The sequence below is a fragment of the Phaenicophaeus curvirostris genome, chromosome 6 (genome assembly GCF_032191515.1).
Source record: "Phaenicophaeus curvirostris isolate KB17595 chromosome 6, BPBGC_Pcur_1.0, whole genome shotgun sequence".
NCBI classification, from domain to species: domain Eukaryota; kingdom Metazoa; phylum Chordata; class Aves; order Cuculiformes; family Cuculidae; genus Phaenicophaeus; species Phaenicophaeus curvirostris.
This window is the reverse complement of record NC_091397.1, coordinates 9826427-9841441: the sequence shown is the minus strand read 5'-3', so window position 1 is coordinate 9841441 and position 15015 is coordinate 9826427. Positions and strand designations below refer to the sequence as shown.

The window sequence follows — 15015 nt, the reverse complement described above, 5'->3', positions numbered from 1 at the left end:
AAAAATTCACATATTGTCAAAGTTACTGAATTCCATTTACTTCCTTTATGTTTACCAATAAAGTACACAGCCAGGTAAGATTACTCAAACTGCGAAGTTAAATAACCAACTTGTATACAGACGCACCTTGTGTTTCTTAGCATAGAGTTTTCACAATAGTACTAAGAAACCTACAAGCTAAAAGAAAAAGCATTTGCTCTACTCAAATTTAAACTGCCAGTTTCTTGTCAATATTGGGGAATAATTACAAGGGACATGTCCACTATTACATCAACTGAATAACCCCTGAGATTAAAGAATTAGAAGAATCGCAAGAACATTCTCTCTCTTCATGCAAGGGCTTCACCCCACCACTGCAGCACACCTCCATTCTGGCAAAACTTAAAACCACCTTTCCATACTACCACCTCTGCTGGCTCATTTCAAGTTCTACAGACAAGGCAGCACTGACCTTTCCAATGAGTTATCAACTCACTGCAGGCAAAGTCATCCAAATACACTTAAAACGTAACGATACAGCAATGCATCAGTCATATTTCCTTATCCCATACATCAAGAACAAAAAATTCATTGGAATCACACCCCTCCTCAAGTCATTCACTGTTTTTCATCTCAGCCCAGACAAACACTCATTTTCATATTCTTTCACATAAATGCTGAAAGAATTAATCATAGAATCATAGAATCACCAGGTTGGAAGAGAGCCACCAGATCATCAAGTCCAACCATTCCCACCAATCTCTAAATCATGCCCCTCAGTACCTCAACCACCTGCACCTTAAACACCTCCAGGGATTGTGCTAGTATTACACTTACCTTTCAACATTCTGGATACAAACTTTGAAGAGCAACTTCCTTCTAGAATAAATTACTACACCTTCAAAATACATTGCTGCTATAGGTTAAAGCTTTATTAATTTTAATTAGGGATGTGGTTACACACACATTTCCTCAAATGGCAAAACTAATTTAAGAGATACCCTACCATGCTACCTCTCCCTTCCAAACTACTTACAGAAACAAACATATTGGAGGAGCTATATGTTTCAAAACTTGGGTTGTTTCAGCTATCTAGTTAACTATACAGTCCCACAAACTCTAATTAAACATGAAAGCATAGCAGCTGAACAGACCTCTAATTGACTTTGCCCTTTGAAGAAATCTCCTCAGTGAAAAAAACAGTACGGGTATAATTAATACTCTGACCAACACCAATGGAAGCTGCGAGACATGCATTAAAATAAACATGTAGAACGCCAATACTAACACAGTAATGTTAGGGGTCAATATGTAAACATATCGATTACCAAAAATATCCCAGAATATTTGCTATCAACTAGCCTCACTAGTTTTGCTGTTTCCCAAATGATAAGGAGACTAGCTCTAAAAACACACAGGTGAGGAACATGGCTAGCATGAGTTATGTTATCAAATCCCGTAGCCAATCCTTATGTGTAATAGCATATGTGGAACATACAGTTTCCAGAGAGATATTGGGGCAGAGGGGAATCTAGTATAAGCCAAGCTTAAGGCTAGAGGTCACAGCCCCTAACAGGAGATACTAGCCTAAAACCAGTGAGCTAATAGCAGGAAGTCACAACACATAAAAGCACATACCATTCCGCCAAGGTTTTTTTTTCTCATATTGTCTTTTCTTTCTTAAATTCAAGACTTGCATTAGCACTCCTCTCAATTTAGGCAGATCTGAGAGGTACAATTATAGATGGAATAAGCAGGTAGGAGAAGCAACTGAGATGTAAAATATATGTGCACACTGGCACTCATATTGATTTCAATATATATTTTTTCGAACACTTACAAGGTCTGTTTAAAAACAGTGCCACGGTGTTGGATGTTCAGACTCAATACACGTACCAATGCCCTACGCAACAGAAGACTGAAGTCGGGACCAAAAGTGCGTGCTGAGACAACATGACTAGTGCTCTACTAGATGCACTCTGACCATAAAAAGCAACTCCTCCAAGAACAGAGGAATTATTTGTTTCAGAGAAATGTCTGGGGCTTGCATATTATATCGCTTGCGAGTGTGTTATTGTTCAGTTTTTACTTGCCACTAAGGCAAACTCTAGAACCAAGACAAGTCAGCAGCTCCCTGAAGAAAAAAACCTGTTTATATTCTTCTTCTCTTAGTCAAGCATTCAGGTGACAGGAAGAGTTCATCTCCAACTAACCATTACTTCTAACTGCTAGCTATCATAAAGTATGAACTGCACTGCAACAATTTCAGGTATCACAGAAATTTGTCTTGTGTGAACAACTTTTAGCAATATTTACATGAAGAAAATTCATCTGCATTTTTTTTTCATCCAGCTTAAGAAAAACATACAAAACCATGCAACACCATCAGGTAATATTTAATCTTTTAAAAATACTTGGATTTTTGCTCAAAATCCAGTAAGGAAAAAAAAGAAACCAAACAGAAAACACCACTCAAAACTAGAAGAGACTTCTGTCACCAATCTTTCCAGGAAAAAAATATTTTAAATATTTAATGAAGAAAACAACCACCACTATCAACTTGCAACAAAACAAAAAACATCCAACAGAAGTACTGATTTTATTTTTTGTTTTAAAGGCAAGCAGCAATCTGCATGGTGACAATGCCTATACAATTCAAAGAAGGAATCCTTATACCTTCCATCAAACTGATAAGTATGAACAGTCAACTGTTCTAACAAAAATGACATCACAAAAATCTTCTAATCCCGTATCTGTCAATTTGTCTCCAAATATATAAGCAACACTCATTAAATAGGCACACAAGAGGTTTTCCCTCCAAAGCCACAAGGAAGCCAGCCTTGTGCTGCTAACTTCCTTCACCAACCACAGAAAATCTTCAGAGACTCAGAGGCAGAAGAACCCCAGATGAAAGAAGTTTCACTGTCTTCGTGTTTGCTTGCAAAAATCTACAGTTCCTTGTGTTCATAACTGCTCTATGCTTAAAGGATGCTATCAGCTACTCTAACTCCTTCTTTGGAGCATGAGTAAATCATCCAAATATTTACATGAAACCAAAGTTTCCATAGCTTATAGATTTCTTGGTCATCACAGGAGAAGTCAGCTTTGTTCAGGCTCACTGAGCAGAAGCCATGAATGCTCATACCTCAAGTACAGGACCAGGCATGAGGCCTCCCTCTTACAGCACAGCCCAAAGCCACAACAGTTATCTTGAAACCTGGCTCAAACTCTCTTTACAGCAAAGTCCTCAGCTACACAAGAGGCATGAGAAGAACTACAGAAGATAAGCATCTAGAGAGCTACAAACTTTTATAAGATCAGATGACAAAGAAAACAAAATAATCAGACACACAACCAGCAGGGATGACAAAGCAGCACTCCTAACTAAATATGGAAGGGAGGAGGGTATCCAAACAAGAAATTCTTAAATTGGTCAGGAGGGAATTCAGACAGCAATGCAACCTTCGCAGTTAGCCTAGTCAGAAAAAGTTATCTATTTCTGGCCATGAAGCAACAGGGCAGCACAGAGCCCTGAAAGACACCAGAATAGCTTAAGCTTAGTGCCTACAGCAGTCACCTGGAAAGACAGAAACGAAGTTCCAAATTCTTGATTCATGCAGTTCACAACAGTAACCACTCACGAACATGCTGGGCAAACTGCACAGCCATCCAGTTCCTAGTACCCTGCCTGCTTTCTATGAATGTATCTCAAAGATTGTATCCTGCTGGATACAGGAGGAATACCCTGTGCTGAATCCCAAGTCAGCTTGAGTTTGCACCTGACCTACTCAACAACAACTCAGCAATTTAGAGAGATGTCTGGTATGTCAACAGATGATGCACACACTGGAGGATCTTTGGGAATTCCAAGCTGTAATTAAAAAAATATGATTCTTCATATTCCAAGAGTTTTTACTAGAAAGCATCAGGTCAGACAGACCTGATGAAATTTTACACTCCTTCCAAGTATGAACATGACTACAGTAGCATTAATACTGCTGTGGATCCAGGAGCACACAAAGAATGCTGAGCAATACACACACTTTCAAAGTTTTCAAGTATTTCTTCATTTAACTTTTATATAGCAAAGACTCCCTTGTTAAGCTATTATTTACAGTACAGTAAATCCAGAGACATATACAAATATTTTCAGTCTTAAAGTGACAAACTTCAGCTGAAGCTCAGTCACTTCATTGGCTCACAAGCCACAGTTTTCCAACATAATCCATGAATTGCAATTACCTGCCTACATCTCTTCAAGTTACTCCTCTAAAAGATGCGTAAATAGAGATCGACCTTAAAGCACTGCTTGCCAAGACTTCCAAGGAGCTCTCGCTGGCTTCAGAAGGCACTGCCCTTTACATATACATACTGGTTACAGAAACTTCCTTCTGGTGTCATCAAAAAAAAAACAAAAACAACCCAAAAAAGACAAATCCCACACCACAACTTTTCAGAGTGGAACACTTCTCGGGCAACAATCACACCCATTTTACCTAGTTCATCTCAGCAACACAGAAAGCTACAGAAGTCCCAAAACCTTGGCCAAATCCCCAACCAAGTGAAAAGATCTTTATCTGTTCTAGCAATAATACCTAGATGTGGTACATGTAACTGACCTGACCCACCAGTAGTCTCTTTGCTGTCCTAGCAAAGGTCCCCTGTGCCAGCACTGTACAAGAGCTAACAGAGAAACACCAAGACTATATACCAGGAAATCTCTGTGAGAGGAAGCACAAGAATGCTAAGGAACCAAAAGAAAGTTACCTTAATTCTGATGAATGCAACAATACAGAGCAAGAAAACCTGCATCAAGTTTGTGAGTAATTAACCCAACACACACATTTAAACAATACAGAGACATTAATTTTTCCTTCCCACTGACACATGCACAGTGAGGTACAGACTAAGCTGTATTAAAACCCACCCCACTTCTAACTTCTACTTACCTAAGCTTAGAAAAGCTGTCAGTTTAACTTCACAGGTTCCTGAAATTTATTGTTTTGTGGAAAAATGTAAATTTACCACATAATTAAAGTTAATAAAATGTAGTTAAATAGCAATGTCTATACTCACAACGTTAATACTACCACAGCATCCCCATGAGATGAATCTAATAAAATGAACATTCCAAATAGCTTAACTTAGTCTCATGTTTACCCCAAACATCCTGTTTCTATGTTAGAAAACAGAGTGGATTTGAAAAGTGATTATTTTATGAGAAGATGCAGTTCATATAGGGGCGAAGGTAGCCAGGCTGACAGTTCAAATTCGATTTAAAAAACCTCAACAACAACCCGCCCCCAACCCCAACCGAAAAAGAGCCACCAGTACAAGACTGCTTCACCCCTCAAGGCAAGAAGTTACCAACAACCCTGTCCACACCTCCTCTCCAAAAGGAGCAAGACACAGCTGTGGCAAGAACTGCAGGACTCTGCCTGTATCACTGCCTGGCACATGGAAAGCCTGCAGAGGCCAATAAGCAAGAAAACACTGAAAAAATAATTAACATACCAAAAATGGAAACAGATGAAATACAAAAATCTGCATCTGTGAAAGAAATATAAACCAGCTAAGACACACTGCAAAAGTAACTAGCTCAGTGAACAGGCTACCCTCACAGCTTTGGCTGATACTCCACTGCCTATCTGATCCATCAGTGTGCCCTAAATCAAGGGGTACTTATTCACCATCTCTCCTTAAAGTAGAGGCATTTTTCCAAAACACAACTCAGGTGTCCTAATTTGGAAGCGTGTCACACGAGTATCTGTAACACTGGCACCCTCCTAAAACTAACCATAAAAGGCTATTTTATACAAAGTAAAAATACTCCTAACTTACTTTAAAAAATGCATGATTGATGTTTGATTAAGCAATTACAAATGGTGAAAGCCTCAACTGGAAAAGATCAGGTCCAGAAAGCTTCAGCCAAATAATCACATGCAACCAGATAATCCTTTAGGGAAAAGAAAATAGTTTAAAGTCCCTACACACTTTCCCTGAAGCAGTTTTCTGGAGTCATGATAATTTTACTTAAGCTAACCAGGCAAAAAAAACCCCAACCTACATTAAAGCAAACACCAATTTCTTTTTCAGAACATCAATGACAAGCTGTCATAGATTCAGACAACATTTTGAGACAGAAAAGAACTTCTTACAATCAAAAGAAATAACAAAACCTGGCACCAACATAGCCATGAACAGCTTCAAGCTTGTATAAGCTATAACATCCTTGTTAAGTACTGGGTCCTCACTAATACAAGAGGGATTTCGGTGCTTATCCAGAACAAATAGAAAACATCAATGAAACCTACAACTAGAAACTGTAAGAGTGAATTCACATGCATTAATTATTTCTTCCCTAGCAGTTAAATAAACAGAAGCAGAATAATGCTTTCATTAAGCCTAAACTTAAGAAAAATCTAACACCCATTCAAATGCAGTATTTCATTTAGAAGCAAAGACAAGATAATTTAAACTTACTAATACCTTCAACTACAATTTTAATTTAAATCTATCTTGAAATAAACAATCAACACAGATAAGATGCAACAAGTTTTGACAAAGCTAAGCAATTTCTCAATAATCCTTCCATTGCTTGAATAAATTATGACAAAGGAAAAGCTGTCAACAGAAAATGTTTCCAGGACACAGTTGACAAGCTTCTTCATAAATGCTATTAAAGAAACTGAGCACTTCCTACTTCAGGAGCAAAACACAAGAATATTAAACCTCACATAACTAAGTTGAAAATCAAGGCAATACATTCCCTTCAAAACATCAGTGTTTACATGATAAGAAACAGTCTGCTGAAGTCTGGAAGTCCAGTGCATTGACACGATCGAGATGCATCATCCTCTACAGGCAGCAGCACAAGAGCAGAACACGGCCAGCACGGGTGGCTGCACTCAGCCTGCTCAACCTGGTCTGACATTTCTATTAATTCCAGGCCAGAACTTCAATGCCCCTGGACTCAGCAGTAAAACACAGTAAATCACCCTCATCCCACATGACCTGAGCTCCAAGACCTATCTGCATCAATGCATTAAGCACAGACGTGCAGATGTAGGTGTCCCAACAGTTCTGCAGTTTAAAAAAAAACAAACCAGATATTTGTTTCTTCGTACAGTCCAAATATTATTATGAACTCATATACCCTTGTTATTGAAATGATGATTTAACATCAGTTGTTTCCTTTCTTCACATGCATCCAAAAAATTCCAGTGGATGAAAAAAAGTATACAGTACATAGAAACAAATGTACGTATCTATTAAAACACTAAATACTACAACATATTATTCCTCCTATTAAAAATGCTGTGTTACACAAAAGTGAAGCCTTGAGTGCTCTTCCTCAAATCCTGGCCAAGATAAATTAGCAAACTGCAAACTAGGAAAACCAGAAGAAAATATCAGAAAGAAAAGCTATTTTGGTAATATTGTGCTGTAGTTAGAAAGCACAAGTGCTAAAAAGACAAATTTGATGGCAAACGAAAGGAACTTTATGGTTTACAGATAGAAAAATTATTCTTAATAATGCAGTTTAAACAGTATTGTCAGCAGAAACGGCAATTTAAATTTCTCCTCTGATGTTTTAGAATTAACTTTTCTTCAGTAATCTCAATTTACTTGCGTCTCAAAAGTTCCCTTGTTCTCCACTAAAAAGGCAGCATAAGAGCCAAGAGGATGAAGCAAAGTTAGAGCAGCATTGTGCGCTAGTTAGCGCTGTGGTTGTTTAAAATGAAAAAAAACCCACAAAAAAGCAATCACAAAGACAAGATCTGTAAATACATTTACTCACTGGTCCAAACAAATCTTGTTTGACAACATAATCCAGCAAACTAAACGGTACTTTACCCACGAGGCTCTTGATCATCAGCTGAACATAAAATCCCTCCTAACTAGAGCACAAGGATCTCCAACTGGTAAACAAAAAATTAAGGTCAGCAGGCAGCACTAACTGCAGCCTCCTAGGACCAGAAAGGCATAGCCCAGTTTCGTTCCAGCTGTTCCCTCTGAGTCAACACTTTGTTCTTATCACTTTTTGACACTTTACATCCTAAAAATTAGGGGTTTGATCACTGATCGACTACACAATGTCACAAGCTTGACCACTTGCACATTAGCATTGTTATAAATTTAGCTTCTATGATGTTACTGTGTCCAAATGAGAACCAAACAAGCAGTGTATTATTAAAATAATTCACAACAAACTTCCTCAACATTCTGAATAATCTCTTCCAACGCCTCCATAAAAACGGCTCAAGTCCAGCACATACTGACAAGAAACTGTGTCCCTTACCTGCCAGGGACAGTTTTCAACTCAGCTTGGAACTTGGCAGCAGCAAATTCAAAACACCTGACTGTGAGTGCCTTCAGCCACAACAAACCTTACTGCTGACTCTACTCTAAGTTAACAAACACAGAACAGAATTTAACTAAACCACTTCTGTCACGGGGGGAAAAAAAAGCCCACTCTAACTTACAAGCATGCTAAAAAAGTGTGCTGCAAAGAAGAGAACTTTAAGTAAAAGGCCTGTCTGATGCTCAAAAGCAAAGGATGAACTGAGGCTCTCCCTCACTGTTTTGTAACTGAAACCTCCACAAGCAGACACGGAAATGCAAGTTTGGGGTTTTTTCCTTCCCTCTAGGCCTTCTCTTCTCAGAGCAGATAATGGACAAATCCAACCCAACGTAAGTCCTAGGGTCCCAAACTGCACCTGCCCCACCTCGAGTTTCAGGACAAGACCAGGGCAGCGCCTGATTCCTCCCCCCTCAGCACCAGTGCTGCAGATCTGCCACCTGCCCCGTACAAACTCTACTCCAGCTGCTGTCAAGCACTTCCCCAGCAACAGAGAATAAAAACCACAGAACGGTCTCAGTTTGAAAGAGCCTTAAAGACCATCCACTTCCAACACCCCTGCCATGGGCTGGGATATGACCCACTAGATCAGGCTGCCCAAGGCCCCATCCAACCTCACCCTGAACACCTCAGAGATGGTGCAGCCACAACTTCTCTTGGCAACCTGTGCCAGTACCTCACCACTCTCATGGTGAAGAAATTCTTCCTTATGTCTAGTCTAAATCTGCCCCCCTCCAATTTAAAGCCATCTCCCCCGTCCTATCACCACGTATCCTTACAATCTGCTCCCTCCCCAGCTTTCCTATAGCCCCTTTTAGGTACTGGAAGGTTGCTATAAGGTTTCCGCAGAACCTTCTCTTCTCCAGGCTTAACAACCCCAACTCCCTCAGCCCATCCTTATAACAGAGATGCTTCAGACCATCTTCATAGCCCTCCATCTTCATAGCCCTCCTCTGGCCCCGCTCCAACAGCTCCATATCCTTCTTATGCTGAGGACTGCAGAGACGCGGCACTCCAGGTGGGATGTCAGAAAGGAGCAGACGGGCAGAATCCGCCTCCTCTCCCTGCTGGCTACGCTTCTCCCGAGGCGGCCAAGGACACGCTTGGCCCCGGCGGCCCTCCCGGCTGCCCGGCCGGCCCCAGTGCGCAGCACGGCGGCCCCGCTCCCGGCCCCAGCCCCGGCCCCCTCCCCTCCGTCCAACGCGGCCGGCGGAGGCGAGTCCCGGTCCCCCCCCGCACTCACCCGACCCCGGAGCCTCCGCAGCGCGGCCGCCGCTCCCTCCCCGCCCGCAGCAGCACACGGCACCCGCGGCTCAGCCGGCAAACAGGAAGCTTCGTCAGCGCGCTGCGTCACTTCCGCCCCGCCGTTTCCGGAAGTTTCTCGAACGCCGTTGCGCCAGCACCCACCCTCCCCCGCCTCGAGCGCAAGCAGCGCCCGCCTCCTGCCGGCGGCTGACGGCGCTGCAGAGGGGCGGGGGCAGAGCCGGGGGGGCGGGGCCTGCGCAAGGGGGCGGGGGCTTCACGCGAGCGTGTGCGTGAGGGGCGTGGCTTCCCTATGGGGCGCGGCCTATGGGGCGAGAGGAGTGGGTTTGATGGGGGCGTGGTTTGTGTGAGGGGGCGTGGCCTGACATGGGACGGTGCTTCGTGTGGGCGGGACTTGAGGGGCGGGGCACGCGCACTGGGCTTTGTGTGGGCGCGGTCTGGTGAGGGCGTGGTGTTGTGTGGGCGTGACCTGCGTGTGGGCGTGGCCTCGCGGGCTGCCCCGCCAGGCCTCTCCGTGTGTGCCAGTGCCACTGTAGAGCTGAAGCAGCTTTCTGGATCTAAAAGCTTTTGTGTTTCGTTAGTCCTGTCAGAGGACCAATTAAACACAGTGCTTCTTCCTGCTAGCGCTACTCCTAAGAACTTTGGGCCCCGCACCACAAGAAGGATGTGGAGGCTCTGGAGCGAGTCCAGAGAAGAGCAACGAAGCTGGTGAAGGGGCTGGAGAACAGGCCTTATGAGGAGCAGCTGAGAGAGCTGGGGTTGTTTAGCCTGGAGAAGAGGAGGCTGAGGGGAGACCTCATTGCTCTCTATAACTACCTGAAAGGAGGTTGTAGAGAGGAGGGTGCTGGCCTCTTCTCCCAAGTGACAGGGGACAGGACAAGAGGGAATGGCCTCAAGCTCCACCAGGGGAGGTTTAGGCTGGACATTAGGAAAAAATTCTTCACAGAAAGGGTTATTGGGCACTGGAACAGGCTGCCCAGGGAGGTGGTTGATTCACCTTCCCTGGAGGTGTTTAAGGCACGGGTGGACAAGGTGCTAAGGGGCATGGTTTAGTGTTTGATAGGAGTGGTTGGACTCAATGATCCAGTGGGTCTCTTCCAACCTGGTTATTCTATGATTCATGGAATCACAGCATCACTGAAGTTGGAGAAGACCTCTGGGATCATCCAGACCAGCTGGCAGCCCCAGCACCACTGTGCCTACTAAACCTTGTCCCAAAGTGCCTGTGATTGATAGGAATGGCTGGACTCGATGATCCAGTGGGTCCTTTCCAACCTGGTTATTCTATGATTCTACCTGCATCTCCAGGGACGGTGGCTCTGCCACTTCCCCAGCAGCCCTTTCCCATGCTTCAGTACTCTTTCAGTGAAGAAATTTTTCTTCATATTCAATCTAAACCTCCCCTGGCACAACTAGAGGCCTTTTCCTCTCAGCCCATTGCTTCTTACTTGGGAGAAGAGACCAACACCCACCTTGCTACAACCTCCTTTCAGGTACTTGTAGAGAGCGACGAGGTCTCCCCTCAGCCTCCTCCAGGCCAAACAACCCCAATTCCCTCAACCACAACAACAATTTTAACAAACACTCTTTGGATGGGTGAGTTTGGCTGCTGGATATGAGCAGATGGAACGTTTTCCCCCATGTGCGTCTGTATTTCAGCCTTAAAAACAGTCCCTTGCACGCATAACATTTTTACAGCTGAATTTGTCATTTTCCAGCTGGCATGTGCACAAATTCCTCCTGCTGTTTAGGTGTATTTCAGCTTGATGCTTTGGGATCCAGTGGAAGGTGGGATCCATGGCAGGGACATTGGAACTGGATGATCTTTAAGGTCTCTCACAGCCCAAACCATTGTATGATTTTATGTGGTATTTGGAGTGTCGTGACTGAGAGCAAAGCATTAGCATCCAAGTTATTATTCTATTTCAAACGTATGGACTTTATCCATGATTTAAATTGCTCTAAAATTCTATTTCTTACACTTTATTTAAAAAAGCTGGAGGAGGCATTGATTTGTAGATCACCGAGGGGAAATTAGGGAGTTTCCACACCCAAGGCGTGTGGTCCCCAATTAAAGTCAATTGAAAGGCTACTCACTGATTTGGAGGTTCTTACGTGGGAATGGGATCCGTTCAAAAAGCAAGAAGCAAGCTTGAAATGAGACAGAAGAAAACCTAATACAAATCAGGAAGGCAAGTAGCAGGACAGCCCTAGGAACTGTCACCTTGGTGCTTTGGGGGAAATACAAACTTCCAACAATACATGCTTGCCTACAGGAAACCTGGGGAGGGACTCTTTATCAGGGAGTGCAGGGATAGGATAAGGGGGGAATGGTTTTAAGCTAAAAGAGGGGACATGTAGGTATTATTTCCTGTGAGGATGGTGAGACACCGGAGCAGGTTGCCCAGAGAAGTCATGGAGACCCGGTCGCTGTAGGTGTTCAAGGCGAGGTTAGATGGTTCAAGTTCCTCTTGTTGGTAAACACCCAAGCACTCCATCAGAAGCCACCTTGACAAGGTTGAACCCTACTCACTTTTTTATGCGTGGAGGTGGGTTACATGTTAACAGTCATTTTGGGAGTACAAGAGTAACAGGACAAATCTATAAAAACATGCACAAAGACAGCTTTTTATCCTTTTTGCTCAGCTTAGTTTTGGAAACACAGACATTGATGGTCTTGTTTTCCTGGCTTCTGTTTATTTTCCAATCAGAACATCCCTAAGCCACGACGGAAATGCCAGCTTCATGCCTAGTGTCCAAATTCTCTCAGCCTGGCATGGCAGCACACCCACCTCCTACCCCTTCAGGTCTTCAGTGGGTCAGCTCAGCCTCTACAAGCTTTCAGGCTAACATGATCCAATCTGTTTGCATCCAAACAAGGTCTCTGCTTCTCCCAGATCACCCAAAGCTCAGAACAGGTATTGTGGCTATGATTACTTGGCTTCTAAGAGCAACACTCTGATAAACAACATTTGTAACATTAGTCAGGTACTGCTGAACCACCTTTTTCACCCCCTTTGTCTTATTCCAGTTCATACATCAGATACCAGAGGACAGGACTGACTAGTTCCCCAAGAATTAATTAAAATTCTTGAGCCATGGTTTTGATTTGATCTGTATATTCAGTCACACTCATTTCAGTTAGGATTTCTCAGAACTATTTGTAAATGTCAACATTAATTGTATACAGGTTTCTTAAAATAGTTTGAAAGCCTTACATGAGACCTGGCCATATCAGTGTTTTCCATATAACAGAAGGACCCTGTGTAAAAACGTTAACTCTGATTTAAAAAAAGAGGGAGAACTGCATAAAGTAAAGAGCGAAAATCACCTTCTTTCTCATCAGAGGTAATGCCATGGGAATTGCCATTTGCTCTCTACAACTACCTGAAAGGAGTTTGTAGCGAGGTGGGTGTTGGTCTCTTCTCCCAAGTAACAAGTGATTGGGTGAGACAAATGGATTCAAGCTGTGACAGAGAAGGTTTAGACTGGATATTAGGAAATATTTTTTTACTGAAGGAGTGGTGAAGCATTGGAAGAGGCTGCCCAGGGAAATGGTGGAGTCTCCATCCCTGGAGGTGTTCAAAAAATGTAGACATGGCACTTTGGGACATGGTTTAGTACACATGGTGGTGGTGGGCTGACGGTTGGAACTGATGACCTTAGAGATCTTTTCCAACTGTAATGATTCTGAGAGATTTTAGAAGTGGCAATCATAGGAAAAGGTGCCATGTTTAATTAGGCTACTTATAGGACTAATATAACAGAAAAGCTTTTATATTCAGAAAACCTTCTTTAGCTTTACAATGGCATTTGAAAAAATGTAAAGTAAAAGCATTCTATGTTTTTATGGCTAGCTGCTTGCAAGAAAAACTTGGAATATTGTGTTAAAGGCCATTAAATCTGATGTTGCTGGCAGAGGACCAATATTCCACTAAAAAAACTGATAAAGCCTAGTGGGTCCATAGAAGCTGGTATGAAAGGTCAGGCAGACCTGGGCTGGTCTCCAGGTGTGGAGTCATAATTCAGAGTAAACTCAGTTATCAAACAATCAAGAACTGTCAGCTCCCACCTGGGAACAGGAGGCAAACCTCTGGTTTCACTTCAGCTGTTTAAAAGTTAAGCAGCTAGTTTAAGGCCTCCAATTGTAAAGAGAGAGGGAAGGAGGGGGCACCTCCAGGGGATGATTTATTCCACCCACTTTGGAGATCTGTTTTGGTGAAGAAGGAACTGCCCTCTGGAGCTCTGCCTCTGGGTCACCTCTCTGTCATCGGAAATGCCTCCACAGGTGGCTGAAGTTAAGGGGGATGAATTCAGACCTAACTAGTAGCTATAACGTAATGATAGAAATAATGTGGCAGCATTCCAGGAGGTGTTAGCAATTTGTGTAGTTCCCAGATTCTTTTTTTTAGTAATTTTTTATGACTTATGGAGGTCAATTATGAAAAGCCTATCAGAACACAAGAGATACTTGAAAATGCTGCATTAGAGAGATATTAATATTAGTCCCTGCAATGTGGTAATGGCTGTAGCCTTCCTGGCCTTCTGCTTAATGTGTCCAGTTTTTCTATTTACAGATTTACAGATTCTATTTTTGGCACTAGCAAAGAATACGAGCACATGTATCAAAGACTGTTCTCACATCATTTAATTATAGCACTACTGGCAAAGTAATTCTGGAAAGTGCCACTTAATTAAATATAAGCATTAAGTTTTTGCTGATAGCTTATCAGAAACAATTAGACTTGAAATATGGGCAATACACCTAATGTTTAAAACTCTAAGTAGAAGCATTAAAAGCACAAAATAACCAATTTTCATTAGCATTCTCCAGAGTTTTTCTGCTGAGCACAACCTCAATTTCCTTTGCTATGAAGCTTCTCAGGTAATCAAAAGGCTGCAGGCTGACCTGGACTCCTCTTTGTAACCAAAAGCTTGAGACAAGTGAACGAACGCTTTTGGACATGGCCAAAACATTTCGGGATAGTTGGGGGTTTTGCCAATTTCTCCTGACGTATCAGACATATTCTACTGATAATCTGGGGTGTGCAAACAACCTAAGAACTGTTGTGGGTGGTCAGAAGACCTCCCAGCTTACACAAGTGCATATTCTTTGCAAGGACAGCTTGAGCAGCTATGTTCATTAAAATGATCAGGGACGTGCTTGCTTATACATATGCCGATGTCAAATGTTAGTTAATCCCATGTCATTTTTCATCAATAGCCAGATTTATTTAATAGATAAATAGATTAAAATGTCTCTGCAGAACTTTGAGCTCTAAGCAGAGCGGTAATGAATGGCATTATTCTTAATTAAAGACATAAAGGTTAGAAGGAACTAATTTCTTCAGAAGGCGTTTGACAACATACAGTAAAACTACAGAGCAACTGATGAGAGATGCTTTTCTTAG

At 42.5% G+C, this 15015-nt stretch overlaps 1 protein-coding gene across 2 annotated transcripts in view; it reads right to left on the bottom strand.

The window, feature by feature from the left end:
• The window catches only part of DNAJB6 (DnaJ heat shock protein family (Hsp40) member B6), a 67132-nt gene extending 57448 nt beyond the window's left edge, over positions 1 to 9684 (bottom strand). Inside the window, exon 1 of one of the 2 annotated variants that reach the window (XM_069859309.1) lies at positions 9585 to 9684. The gene's annotated coding sequence lies outside the window, so the exon portion shown is untranslated. The remainder of the gene's footprint in view (positions 1 to 9584) is intronic. The other variant, XM_069859310.1, reaches the window with a different exon arrangement.
• Positions 9685 to 15015: the final 5331 nt, after the last annotated feature.